The sequence below is a fragment of the Trichomycterus rosablanca genome, chromosome 9 (genome assembly GCF_030014385.1).
Source record: "Trichomycterus rosablanca isolate fTriRos1 chromosome 9, fTriRos1.hap1, whole genome shotgun sequence".
In the NCBI taxonomy this organism is placed as follows: Eukaryota; Metazoa; Chordata; class Actinopteri; order Siluriformes; family Trichomycteridae; genus Trichomycterus; species Trichomycterus rosablanca.
This window is the reverse complement of record NC_085996.1, coordinates 6,563,883-6,578,748: the sequence shown is the minus strand read 5'-3', so window position 1 is coordinate 6,578,748 and position 14,866 is coordinate 6,563,883.

The following is a 14,866-nucleotide window of genomic DNA, read 5'->3' as shown; positions in this document are numbered from 1 at the left end:
TTAGAAATAATTTTGTTGTACTGTACACCTATATATGCATATTTAAGAAATAAAGGCATTCTATTCTATTTTATTCTATTCTATTATTGTGATGTCGTGGGTGGCACGGTGGATAAGTGGGTAGCACTGTCGCCTCACAGCAAGAAGGTGCTGGGTTCGATCCCCAGGTGGGGCGGTCCGGGTCCTTTCTGTGTGGAGTTTGCATGTTCTCCCCGTGTCTGCGTGGGTTTACTCCGGGTGCTCCGGTTTCCTCCCACAGTCCAAAGACGTGCAAGTGAGGTGAATTGGAGATACAAAATTGTCCATGACTGTGTTCGATATAAACTTGTGTAATGAGTAACTACCGTTCCTGTCATGAATGTAACCAAAGTGTAAAACATGACGTTAAAATCCTAATAAACAATCAAACAATATTATGATATCGCATTTAAATTATATATTCATAGTTTCTCACTCAATATTGCAAACAACAACCAATCAGAGACCGATATGCAAATGAGATGCTAATTAGATCACGCTTTTGCCATTAATGTGAAGGCCAGCCCCTTTCTCTTTAACTCCGCCCACTTTGGGGTAAAGTTATAAAAGCGGTCGTCTGTCTCCTCTACCCCAGGACTCTCACAGCTCTGATCCTCTCAGCACTGCCAATATGGCGGAACCACCGAGCATCACTTTACTTTATCCAACTTTACGTCCACAAAGTCCTCCAAATTAACCGGTCTTATATTGGGAATAACTCTAACCAACCGTTAAATCTGTGTACCGCCGATATTGAGCAGCTTAATTGCTAATGAACCGATGAGTCTCACGCCAACATGAGCAACAATACAGGTAACAAGTGCATGTGAAACTTCATCTCATACAGACTAAAGTTCTCTATAGTTACACACACATTCGCTTTGTGTTTATTTTTATATCATTATGTTTTTCCTATCAGCATATTCAGTACTTCATATGCAGATAATTCTTTGTTTATTATAATGTTTGGTTCATTGAACTCTTAATATGTCAAAGTGCACGAACTCACATGCTGGAATACAAAATAATAATAATAAAACATCATATTCTGTAATGATTTTTAAATTTTCAAGCTGCACTTCATGACTTGTAGGGTTTAAATGTGTCTGACACCTCTGGCAGGAATTATCCCTCTCAAGCAAACTGAATTATGGTTATTTTACATAAATTGTGCAGGAATGCATGAACTGAAACATACAGAGAAGCAAACAAAAGTGCAAGACAGTTTGTATTTAGAAGTTTGTATCATTTAATGCACAAATACTCTATGATACAAAGTAAAAAACTGTGAAAAACAGTTCATAAAACTTTCATAAGTTAAAGCTGCAGTACATAACTTTTTTAAATGTTTGGATTTGGAGACCTCTCTGGCAGGAACATGTTACTGCACGCAAATTTGCGAAGGACTATTTTTTGTTTTAAGTTCATTTGATGAAATGCATCAACTAATATGAGAATGCAGAATCGAATTGTATCACAATGTGCTGTTTATTTCTGCACTGAGTGTTTCATTAGATTCCATGTAAATGCTTTGTGTCTAGCTCAGTGGGTAGCACTGTCGCCTCACAGCAAGAAGGTCCTGGGTTCGATCCCCAGATGGGGTGGTCCGGGTCCTTTCTGTGTTGAGTTTGCGTGCTCTCCCCGTGTCTGCGTGAGTTTCCTCCGGGAGCTCCGGTTTCCCACAGTCCAAAGACGTGCAAGTGAGGTGAACTGGAGACACTAAATTGTCCAAGACTGTGTTTGACAATAAACTTGTGAACTGAAGAATCTGTGTCTTGAGTAACTACCATTTCTGTCATGAATGTAACCAAAGTGTGTAAAACACGATGTTAAAATCCTAATAAATAATAATAATTGTTCTCTTTCTTTCTTTCAGAGGTGAAGTTTTGTCCGTCTCTCCCCGCAGATCATGTGCTGAGCTCTGGAGCTGTCATTTTTCCCGGTAATTTTGCTGGGTTTTATTAACATAGTTCCAGTTCAATAAGCCAGAGTTTATTTCTGTATAATAATAAAGAACCAAAACCTGAACCACACTGTATAAGACATTCGGTCTGATTCTGAGACCTGTGGATTTAAATAATTGCATATTATAATTTCTTTTAGGGGTGTTCGATCAGCTCGGCTCTCCGCTGGTGATTTTTCCGGCTGAAACTCAGAATAAATTGGTTTCTGATGTTACTAAAGAGGAAGTAGCAGAGTTTATCTACTACAATCTTCGTCTGCACAAGTATGTACAATAGATAACTTTTTTACTTGCTATTCTATGCTTTATATTTTACTGCTTGTGTGCATGTTCTCCTGTCTGACCTGGAACAAGAGGTTGTTTTGTTTGATAAAATCCTTGCATGATTGTGACTTTTTTACATGAAACTAAAATCAACATGTCTTATAAATATTAATAAATGAAATATTTATAGACCATAAATAAATCTACAGTGTCTACACATCTCTCAGATCTGCTCTGGACCAAATGCATCTACTCTCAAACGCAACCCAAACACTTCCTTGCATTCTCATTGCAAACATGTCTAACACAAGGGCTTCAGCTTCTAGAGAAACTTGTTTGTTCGCATTTCTCCCTCGCCCCTTTTCAGTGTCAAATCCACATGATTGGTGTATAGATTTATTTTATGTATTTGTTGAGGAATCCGATCCCAAGCAAGTTGGTTATTTTGGTTTCATTGTGAAACTATTAGTAAAACGAGATGCATTTGTGTTTTAAATGTAATGTTTGACAGATCTGGAGGAGTGTGTCTGCATTTCTTTCTTTATGCTTTGTTGGCATTCTCAAAACAGAAAACTTAACTTAGAAAAACCTCTAAGTTAAGAAAGTAAAGGAATGTTTCTGAAGTTAAATGAAAGATTAGACAAATTAATGCTGTGTCTTTTAGAGCCAAGAGTTGTAAAATGTGAACCTTCTCTAAGTAGGACTGGTCCTCAAGGTGATTAATAACTGTTCACTGGCCGGACTAGGCAAACAGGAATTTTTTGCCTCTGTAGTAATGCTGGTCTGATGAGCGCTTTTACCCATGCGCCCATCCAGTCTGCTCCTCTAGTTATTTGGGCACTGAGAACTGTTGTATGGCCTCTTCAGAATGTGTGGATAACTAGTGGTATAATGATCATTTAGTGCTGGTGAGATGGTTCTTTTCCACCAGTGAAAACTAATCAGCCTTAACTGCGATCAACCGTGATCTTTGAATGAAGGCAAAACTAATCAAAACTAAATCATTAAAGCACCAATTGAGGAAGATTGTTTCATAATGGTTATATTTTTCCTCATTGTAAACGTTTCTGTGAGTCCTTGTTGCGCAACATTTTTGTTAGATGGTTGTGTGTGAGCCTCGTACCAGAAGGAAGTTTCTGATGAAGTAAATCTCAGGCCGTGGTATTACATGATCACAATACTTGTTTTTTTCCCCTCTCAGTAAAAGTCGAGCGGAGTGTTTGGTGTCGGTGGTTGCTGATCTAAGAGAAGCCTCAGCTGGAGTTACGAGGCGTGTAGTCGAGCTTCTCCTGCTGCTGGAGGTAAAGAAAGTGCAAAAACAGTTGAGGTCAAAGGTTTATGTACACTAAAACATTTACATCAACCGCTTTATCCCATTAAGGGTTGTGACAGTTCAGAATCCACCAGGAAACGGGGGTTTTGCCAGCCACCACTCGCCTTTAGACATAGCCAATCATGTCTATGTAGACGCGTGGCTGGCACCGCTGAGATTTTAACTCTGACCTTAGTGGTGGTGGGTTAATGTAATGGCCACTGCCCCACCCAAGTGCTTCAATGGTTTCTGCAACCATTTGAAACCAATGAAACCCTTTCCAGCACCACAACAAATCTACAAAACTGTAACCAAAAAAATCAAAAGAAGATAAACAGTAAAGTAATGGATCTACATCAGCCTAAAAAGCCAATTTTAAGGCTCTTGGACACTTGTGAACCACAGTGAGAGTCATTATATCCAAATGGGCAACACTTGGATAAAAGTTTCTTTACATCCAGAAAGTCGACCTGAAATAACATAACAGAACATCACTTTTTATGCTAAAATAGTTTGATTTGCATTTAAATGAAAGTATTGAATAAAAGTATTGTTTTTCAGCTCCATAAGAGGAGTGTGCACTCGTTCTACGTGGTTCAGCCAAAAAAACGAGATGTTCAGAAGCTGCTTCACAAGCTGTTAAGTCCATCCAAGCGCTCCTCACCCACACCATTTAAGGTAACATCTTGTCAGTGTTGGACTTGTATTATTATTTAAATAAATAAGTTTAAATTGGTTTAATCAGTGGTACAAAGCATTAAAACACCACCTGAATGTAAATGTGTGTGTGTGTTTCAGTGTGTTTTCCTGAAGGAAGTGTTTGAACTGTGTAACTATGTGGACCGTAGCCAGCTACCCACTGATCTGGGAGGATATTTCATCTACAGCCACGAGAACTGGGTCACGTTTGTCAAGGTAAACTCAACAGTTAACGTTTCAGGTTGTAGTTAAGTCCTGAGGTGTGGTGGTGTCACCATATCTTCATCTCTCCCTTGTGTATGGGAAATCAGGGGGAAAATCATGTGGAACCTTTCTTAGGACCATGTGATTTTTAAGTTTGTGTGTGTGTTTGTGTGAGGTGGTCAGATGATGGATCAGCTCGCCAAGTCTTAGTCAGTTCATGTCCTTGTTTTAAAGGAGCAGTTCACTTTTGAATACAGTGGGTGTCTGTATAAAAAGGGATAGGTTAATTGCACCTGTCACTTAGTCATTTTTTTAGCAGCTTCAGGTTTTAAGATCATCTGTACAAACAACTGTGTATGTATAAAGTACATGGAACAGTGGTCTCAGTGCCAAGGTGAGATAAACTTTATCTGTCACCTTATGCTGAGAGGAGATTTGTCTGGATGATCATCTGTAATCCAGGAACAACCAAAGAACAGGTTCATCATGAGTTAGAAGCAATTGGCATGTTAAAAGCAGTTGACCACTGTCCTCAGTCACACAAGCTTCACATTGCGATTCCTGGTGTTAATGGTTCTGGTCCTGTTGCAGTATAGTTTAATGGTGAAGGTCATTGCATTGTAGCAGACCTTGAATCATGACTTGATCACATGGTCCTGGTTCTACTGTAGTCACATTGCTGCTGGTCGTTCTGTATGATAATGAATCGGGATGAATGTGCGTCATCTGCACCTTTCATCTCCTCTTCACCCTCCAGGATAATAAATCTGATCAATGCAGCTTTGTGTTTGTGCCACACACCCACACACACACACTCACACACACTTGTAGAACATTGTGATCATCCTCATTACCAACTGAAAGGCTCTGTGCTGCTGTTCTTTCTCTTCTGCATAGTGTTCTGTACATCCACATTCACAGAACTCCACCAGGAATTCAACATGCTCTGCACCCTTTGATTCATTCACTTTAGGTATATCTAAGTCCCCTGTATGCTTTCTGTGGTAGGCCAAAGACTTATTTATCAGAGATGTATTAGCTTTTTCTGAAATTCATGAACTTGCTTTTTCACCCTTAACATGTATTGAACACCCTGCACTTTATGTATTCTTCCACCACTCCTGTTAAGACCTTAACCAGACAGTGGGAAGCACTTTTGTAGCTGTAAGGAGGAGATTCACCACCGGACTAATTGCCTGTAGAGCACCTGAACTTGAATCAATTTTTTAATTGAAGATAGTGTTAATGGATTAGATTTCAGTAGCACCTATAAACATATAATGATGTGACACATGGAATCTGGTTTTACTGCTGCATTGTTGCATTGATTCTAATCATGTTCAGAAATCACACATTAATGTAACTGCTATCAGTTTGGGGTGGGAAAACCGGAATCTGTGTGATGTTTTAATCATCTTGGCTGAAGAAAGTGCTAATAAGTGTGTGTGTGTATCTGTATGAATGTGGTGTTTGGGTGTGTGGGTCTTCGTGGGTTATGTGTTGTGTGTGTATGCATGGTGTGCATGTGTTTGGTTGTGTGTTTGGGGTGTTGGTGTGTGTGTGTGTGTAGGAGATGGACAGTTTTGTACAGGACTTTGTTGGGGTGGTGAGGAAATTACCGAAGTGTATCGGAGCTCTGCAGGATTTCTCCAAACTCTCTATTCCTGCTGATTATGAATCTCTGGCTGAATTCTGCTCATTCCATCAGCTCCGACTGCAGCAGTTACGCAGGTAACCAGCCTCCCCGACACACGTCCTCCCACTGCTCTTTACTTTTGATTGTTTATTCTGTGTGTGTGTCTTTGTGCATAACATTGTGTATGTGTGTGCAGAGAGCTAGGACTAGATGTGTTGTTGATAAGGTGTGAGAATATGCTGGAAAAGTTTCGTCATCCTGAAAAGGATCAGTGTTACCAGGCCATGGTGGGAACAGTTCTCTTCAACCACACTGCACTGGAGATGCTGCACAACTACAACAGGTACACACAGCTTATTTCCTGCCCACACACTATGTATTGAAATGCTAATTCTGTTTATTGTATCTAGTCCACACACTCTCTCTCTCTCTCTCACACACACACACAGACACAGACACACACACACACACACACAGACACACACACAGACACACACACAGACACACACACAGACACACACACAGACACACACACAGACACACACACAGACACACACACAGACACACACACAGAGCGGGAGGACCAGCTTTAGAGATGTGCATATCTGCTGGGTATTTGATGATAGTTTGACAGTAGAAGCTGTGATGAATCACATTGTGTGTGGTCATGTGATTAATGAGATTCATCTCTCTCTCTGTGTAGGATCAGGTCGGCCGTGGAGAAGGTAGAGCTGCTGTGGAGACAAGTTTTCTCCAGTGCTCATCACCAACTGAACATCCTCCAGCTACAGAGAGATGCACAACAGGTGACACCTGTGTTATATACTGGTTCACCTGCTGGTGGTGATATGGCTTTGTGCATTACACACCCGACACCCAACTAAAAACACGGGGGGAAAAACAGTGTATGTTTGAAAGATTCACTTTTTCACACTTGAATACAGATGTGTGTGTGTGTGTGTGCGTGTGTTTGTGTGTATGTAAGTGAGCATGTTGGTTAGTGATGTTGGGTGCAGTTCTAGGAAATGATCAGGTAGAAACTGTACATTTAGACGATTGAACTGGGTGGGTGGCTGACTTGGGGCAAATTGTTGCCGTCTGTAACCCATAGAAACATGCACAGGTGAGGAACAGAGAACATGCTCAATACTGTCTGGCACTATGTACAGATAGTTGTGTTTTTCTGCTCTTTATCTCTCCAATCTAGTCTTTTCCGATTACTTGTTGCATATTGCCATCCTTTGCCACTTGTACCAGACTGTCTGACACGTGCAGTAATAGCCGGCTGCTTCTTATTCACCGGTCAATTGGAAATGTTTATAAATAAATGCCTTTCCAAATATCTTCACATTCTTCTAAAACAAATGGCAGAACGAATGGGACAGTAAACTACAAAACGAACTGTACGAAATAGAGCCAAAAGTTGGACACTAGAATGGACAGTCCAGTAAACCAAACCATCCTTACAAGATGCCGAATCGGACATTCTATGTTAACGCACAAGCATCTCCTCACTAGGGAAGGTGCTCCAACCTGCCATCAATGTAAAGAAAGACTAAAAATCAAACACATACTCATAGACTGCAAAACACTACACTCAGAAAGACTGAGGTTTTTTAACGAAATCGAGATACGAGATGTGCTTAAATCTGCAGCACCAGGGAAAATAATGAATTTTTTAACGTATTTAAATATAAAACATCTTTTATAATTTGTTTTAAATGACACAAAATGAAGAAACAACTTGAGTACCGCCGTATAAATGACCCCAGTGTGTTGGCACGGCGTTAAAAACTAATCAATCATTTATAAATAAATTTTTTTTTTTTTTTTATATTTGTAGATGCCGTTTTTGTTGTTCTGTGTTTGATCTTGAAAATGCTGCAGGAATCAGAAGCTCTACGTTGTTAATCATTAAAAGAAAATGTTACAGTGAGGTGTGTTACTAACCGAGGAACTAAGATAACAAAGGTACCTGTTTAGAATTTTAGTGTTGTTACCAGTAGTTCTATACAGTTTCATAGCTACAGACCAAACACCACGGAGGTAAAACATGGAAAGAAGATAAAGGCTGTGTTTTAATTCTCCCATCCACTTTAGGATTGCACACTTTGCTTTTCAGCTTCTCCACCTTGTACATTGTTTCATCAGTGTTTTCCAGATTTTTTGTTATCAACACCTGTCTTGAAGCAATCCAGTATTACCACACATCATTACACATCTAATACAGTTACTGACATTTCTCCTTCTCACATCTGCTCTAGCAGTTTATCATATATTGAAAGTATAGATTGCAATGCTATTTATACTGGATAATTAAGTTGTGCGTGTGTATGTGTGTGTCAGGTGGTATATCAGATGGAAGATGTGTTACAGAAAATACAGTGGTACAGACCTGAAGCACTGAGAGACGGCAGCAGGACTGAAACACTAAGACATGAATTCAACACCTCCATTCAACCACACGCTATGGTAATGATCTGAAGAGCTGAAACGGTTCCACGAGAACATGCTTTTATGTGTGTTGGGATAGTGAAAATTAAAGAAACATCACCGGGTGATTAGAACAGCAATTATTTGCCATTAATTACAAAAACTCATTTACTAATAAGATGATTCAAATATAATCAGCACCACCTTTCTGGTATAGCAGTATTTAGTGTGGCTGTATTTTATATGGTAGTGTTTAGTATGGTATTCAGAATGGTATGGTGGTATTTAATATGAGTAATATGGCTGTTTTCACACAGCTAGAAAGAAGCAAAGTTTATAAACTATTATTTGCCATCACCATCCTACATTCGCATAAAATAAAATTTTTCTCTGTTCTGGGTTCTCCAACATCGAAGTCGGCTTCAATCAAAGCCTAATCAACATGTTCTGTAACATGGTGCTGTTGTTTCTGCTCCTTGTGATAGTTTGCTGTGTGTGTTTGTGTGTGTGTGCGCCTGTTAGATGTTGAGTCGTCGTGCTGAAGCTGTTTTACAGACCGTTTCGGAGACGGCAGCACTGCCGCACAGACCAGAGTGGATAAAAGATCTGGACGATTGGATAGAGAGGTTCAGATCAGCTGTGGAGTTTCAATACAGAAACATAAACAACGTCTGGAAGTTCCATCAGTGCTACCGTCTGGTAGGCTGACTTTATTCACTCACTCATTTATCACTTGATTACAACCTGCTGGCTCAAATATGGAAACCTGGTGGACTGATGCAAACTGCTGGATCAAAAATATCTAGACGGCTGTTCAGTGTCTCTTAATTGCTATCAACAGTTGTCTGGTTGGTTCTTTGACCTGCTGTACTTGGCAGAACTAAATTTGTTTCTTATGCAGGCTCTATATTTTTAGAGCCCACCCTTTTCCCCACTGGACTCTACCTTTCATTATACGCACATGTATTTATCATACTGATAATAGTATAAATTAGTATAACAGTAATTGCATTGCATATATCTTTTGTTTTTTATAATTTCCTTATTTTTTTATTTTATTCTACTGTACTTACGCTATTTACTGAAGCTGCTGTTACACTTGAATTTCCCCCATGTGGATCAATAAAAGTATCTTATCTTATCTGTGTGTATATATATATATATATATATATATATATATATATATATATATATATATATAAAGCTTAATTTCAGTAGGTACAGTGTTGTTGGGTTTGAGTGGCTCTTGTTTTCTCCTCTGAACATACTACTGATGAGAAACAAACTGCAGTTGAGCTTTAAGGTGCTGATTTTGGAGCAGGAGTTTTTAATCCCATGGTGACCCTCATTCATGACCTGTTTTTTGGTGTTTTTGGATTATATCTGAACGTCCAGACATTTCCCATCAGCAAAGGTTGGCAGTTTGGGGTTTCCGTCACTGGCATTTTAGCAAGAGACCACTGTTACATGTACTTCTGGATTTTTTTTTTTTTCTATTTACAGTAATGACTTTGTACCAGCAGATGTTCATCACTCACCTTTCCCTGTTCCTGCTCTATCGTGTGTATGTATACAGATCCAAAGCTGGTTCGATATGGCGGTGGGTGAGAGGTTCCTACAGGACCTGCTGTGGAGTTCCTGCTCTAACAGGCTTGACGAGAGCCATCTTTCGGATCAGCACGGTGATGTTCTCGCTGCTGTAGAAGAGTTCCTCACGGTTCATCGTCCTCCTGATACTGAGCAGCTAATGCAGTTAGCACACCTTTCTAACATCATATCCGATACACATCTGGAGAACGCAGGAAAGCAGCTCACACACAGGTATTTATATCAAATACCATGTCTGCTTTAACATAAATAGATGACTGCTGTGTGAAAAGGTATTTTACAGGAGTAAATACGGCACACTTCAAATTATTTAGAGGTTATCAAACACCTGTATCACGCTTTTGAAAAAATGCCACAGAATTTAATTGATATCTCACCTAGCTAAAACCTAACAGTAAAACTCCAGCAGCGCCGTAAAGTAGTTTAACAGCAAACATGTTAAAATATATCAGTCTTAAAAGGCCCACAAAGCCACTTCTACTAATTTGGACTCTACTGAACCATTATAAGAGCAATTCACTTTGATAAAGGAGTAGGGAAGGGCTCAGCCATCGTCCAGAAAGATCCCATAGAGATCCAGTGTGGGGAAGTCGGATGTCAGTGGTCATGACTCCACATTGCAAAAGAGATTTTGCGGAATGGTTTTCATGGAAGGTGGCATAGAGGAAACCACTGCACACAGAGGAACATCAGTGCTCATCTGGTATTTGGAGAAGTGCACGTGGTTGATCCTCAGACCTTTTCAGATTATGTTCAATAGATGGATCAATCAAAACATTTTTAATAATTTGAAGAACAACATTTAATCTTTACTTTTATCTTCTTGTAAGGTGTACCAGTTTACAGAGGTTGTTGGCGTCTCCAGGTTCTGCATCTTTCCGTGACCTTCAGCTGGCACTTCAGTGGCAGTATGAACATCTAAAAAGCAAAAATTCCAGCCTTCTGTTCCACACCGAGCAGAATCTGGTTACTGCAGACGTCCTGAGAAGTTCAGGCTCGTTTCCACACCGTGTGAACGAAAACAGTTTAACTAAACGAGCCGGTACGAAAAATCCTCCGTTACTCCAGTTAGAAAAACCTCCGTCCTTGAGCTCCTTCGATTCTGGATTTGATGGAGCGGCGAATGGAAATCCTGAAACAGGAAATGAAAAGCGGGGCAGACATGAATCCAGGTCGAGATCACCCCGCTTGCAGGCCAGCGAGGAGAACGTCTCTAGTGTATCAGAGGATTACGCGGATGGCAGATCTCCTAGAGCGAGTATTCGCATCATCCCAAACGTTAGCGCGGACTCTCTGAACCTGGAGATCACTGTGAAGCGCTCCGACACGCTGCCCAAAAACCCCTGGCTGAGTCTTCCTGTGGATGATCTGGAGAACTGCTACACTGTGATCATCTCTCCAAGCTCACCTGCCCAGCAGGGGGCGACACCGGGCTGCGACCGGCTCACACAGACCGACAGGCGCTCTGCTGAAACCAGTACCAGTGTGGGTGAATATCAGGATCAGTGTGCAGACTGGAGTCCCATCAGGAACGTTCTCTCGAGCACCATTACTGATGCAGGGGGTGGAGCTGAGCAGACAGAGGCCACGCCCACTCTGCTGTGGGACTCGTATGACCTGCGTGATTTAAACACGTCGTCAGACAGGTGAGTTTATCTAAAAAGCTTCCAGAACTCTCTGATACTAAACCCTGTGGTCTCAAATCTCTTCACCAGTGCTTTGATGTCAGTCTTGGTTTTTCTTTGCTAGCCTGGTGAGCTATTTTAAGGTCACATGTTCCGTATGATCTCTTCATGATATTCTCCTGATCTGGTGTGTCTCCTCATGCTCTGTTCTTCATGTTCTGGGTTTTAACCTCAACTGCAGGCCAACACACAATGCATCATGATGTAACATGGTTATTTTGAGGTGGCATGATTTTCTGATGGATCTCTTGCTACTCTGATGACTCTTTGTTTTATCTGATCAATGTTGCTGTGGACGATTTCCTGTGTTCAGTGTACTGGTTGGTGTAGAACGGTGTGAGTGGGATTTGAAGGAGGAACAAGAGCTCCGGGCTGTGGAGGAAACGCTCAGCCGAGCAGCAGGAATCCTACAGGTGAGACTAAACCAGTACCACCCCGAATCACTCCCATTACAGAGATTAGACTGAAAATGCTTATTGCTTTTCTCTTTTTATAGAAAATTTATACAGTCTCATGAAAAAGTTTGCACACCCCTTGATATGTTACATGTTTTGTTGGGGCGGCACGGTGGCTAAGTGGGTAGCACTGTCGCCTCACAGCAAGAGGGTCCTGGGTTCGATCCCCAGGTGGGGGCGGTCTGCGTCCTTTCTGTGATTTCGGAGATTGCATGTTCCGTGTGGGTTTCCTCCGGGTGCTCCGATTTCCTCCCACAGTCCAAAGACATGCAATGAGGTACATTAGAGATACTAAATTGTCCATGACTGTGTTTAATATAACCTTGTGAACTGATAAATCTTGTGTAATGAATCATGAATGTAACCAAAGTGTAAAACATGACACAAAAATCCTAATAAACAAACTACATGCAGGTGCTAAAACTGACAGAACAAATTAAACATTAGAATCATTTAGGGGTTTAGGACAATGGCAGGAGTTGTGATCTTTGGAACTGTGGCCTGTGATCCGTACAGGAGGAGGAGAGTGTTCTGGCTCAGGAGGAGATTTTGGACGTGCTGCTGAAATCGGATCATCCAGACAGGGTGTGGCCTTTATGGAACCATGGTCAACTAACCCAGGTGAATTTCTATCTTTCTTTATTTTTTTAAATGGGGGTTTTAATTAAATCACTTGTGAGGGCGAGACTAGATTTTGAAGCTGAGACACCTTCTTTAATTCCAAAATGTGAATTCATCTGTTTCTGAAAGTGATTTTGTACAGGTTAAGCTCTTTTGTCTGTTAAGGTAGCAGTGAGGAACCTCATGAATGAGAATTCGGTGGGACTGCTGGCTTTCATCCATACTAGACAGGAGCTACACATTATTCTATTAGCACCTGCTTATCTGAAGCCAAAACTTCAATTTCCAATACGTATCCTAACCAGGCTAATATACAGATTTGAACTATTTATTTATGCAAAAGGAGTTAAAATTGTCCAAATATCAGGTGCTCTGATGGTGCAGCAGGCTATTATGCTCGGGGCATGTGTGAGCAAAGGGAAGGTCGAATGGTATTTCTCCTCATTGCTGCTGCAATAGCAACTCCTGCTGTATGATTGAGGTATTGACACCAGCAGAAGAATATGGAGCATAGCTTTACTCTCTGAGAGCAGTGAATTCTCTCAAAGAACTGAAGCACGTACATCCGTATTCTTCAGCTGCTCTTTTCCAACCAGACAGCTGCTGCATCTCAACCAGACAGTAGGAGTCGCGGTTGCAACAGCAAGAAAGTTACACCGTCAACAGACATGACCAGACATCTGTGCATCTTCATTCAGCTCCGATTTTCTTTTCCAGATGTCGTACAGTGAGCTCTCTGAAGCAGGTGTGTTTGGGTTAGAGGATCTCGTTTCATCCCTCGATTTTACCTGCGACCGTGATAACACCGCATCACCTGGACTGATTTTGGAAAGTCCACCTTCCTCAGAACACCAAGTCCTTGTTGAACCTGGAACTGTAGGTCCCGACAGAATAGAGCTTCTAAAGGAACTAAACGATCTGCATGCTCTGGAGGAGAAGATCATTAAGGAGAACCTAAAGCTCCATGAAGTGCGTCATTGTGAATCTGAAGAGAAATCATCGTCCCAGGGCCTGAGTGAGGACAGGAAGAAGTTCCTTGTTGAATTGGAACGTGAGAAGCAGGAAGTGGAGGACATGGAAAGAAACTTCAGATTGGAGACAAAGAAGAGCAAGCAGAAGAATCCGAACAGAAATCCTAAAGTTGTGAAGTGCTCAGTCATGGGGAGAACATCAGCCTTAAGGAGGTTTGATGACGATGAAGCTCTTGTGATGAACTGCAGACGCTCAACACCACCACTTTTAGAAGAACCTTCCAACCAGGAATCTTCAAATTTAACAGATGGATCATTTAACAGTGAACATTCAAATTCGGAAGCTTTAGACATTGTGGAATCCACCAATAACACCATAAATGATAATTTATCAACTCAGGATCAGCAAATTGTGGAATGTATTGTATCACCATCATCCAAAGCTACTTCTGCAATAAAGAACGAGTATGGCCCTGATCTTAAGAAGAACAAAATGGACTGCAGTGTGTCTGCAGTGGTAGATCTTTCTGAAGATTTGACTTTTGCTATTGAAGAACCTACAAAGCCATCAGGGAACTCATCAGATCTTGAAATGAAACAGGAAGCTTGCGATGTACAAGAAGGTCCTTCAGAAAGCATGGACACAATTGATCATGTTCAGTCTGAGAATTCTGATGAAGCATCAGCACCAGCATTTGATCCTGGTGGTCCAAAACCACTTCCCAGACTTTCCAAAGTGTCTCAACAGATCACAGGCACACTCTCTGAAGAAACTGCACAAGAACCCCTAAGCGAAGAACCTCCTGAAGATTCAGTACATCCATTAGCTACCTTTACAGTCCTAAAACCAAAAGAACGTAAAACTCCACCATCTAGCAGATCAAACGAACAAAAACATCAAAATAATAACAATAACAACCTTCACAGTGAAGCTGTTGGTTCTGAAAGCATCTATGGAGCTGCAGATCAGATAAACCTTGATTTTACAAAACCAGAC